Consider the following 536-nt stretch of genomic DNA (forward strand, 5'->3'; position numbering starts at 1 on the left):
CTTTGTGTAAAGCTGCCACTGTGCAGTTCTACGTAGTCTTTCTCATTTTTGAACCATGCAGTTCTCTCTCAGTGGGGCATTTTTCTTATCATCATTGTGATAATTTGACACGTCGGGAAGCTCCTTCCAGCCTAAAACTACACTTCTAGATAACTCCCAGAGGTTCTCCCCGTGTGGAATATCGCTACATTTTAACCACACCGCGTGATGCTGTTAATTCTCATTTCACACATGAGTGGTAGTGTACACCGAATGTGGCCCTTTCACCACTCACGCACTGATCACAGTAACGACGTGACATGATATGTCATGAGAGAATGGCAGAGATGGGGCTCGGTCAGTGACTCACGCGTTTATGTAATTCGGCGTAAGCATTTTGTGCTCTGCGAGTGGGTTCCGCTACAGCTTATGCCACTTAGTGCTGGTTGACGTACACGTACAGCTGCGTTTATGTGGCCCTGTAGCTGACAAGTTCTGCAAGGAAAGGAAATCCACCATCTCATAACCATGTCAGTGTTTTTCCTTTTAACCTAAAG

This window comes from Mugil cephalus, chromosome 15 (genome assembly GCF_022458985.1).
Source record: "Mugil cephalus isolate CIBA_MC_2020 chromosome 15, CIBA_Mcephalus_1.1, whole genome shotgun sequence".
NCBI classification, from domain to species: domain Eukaryota; kingdom Metazoa; phylum Chordata; class Actinopteri; order Mugiliformes; family Mugilidae; genus Mugil; species Mugil cephalus.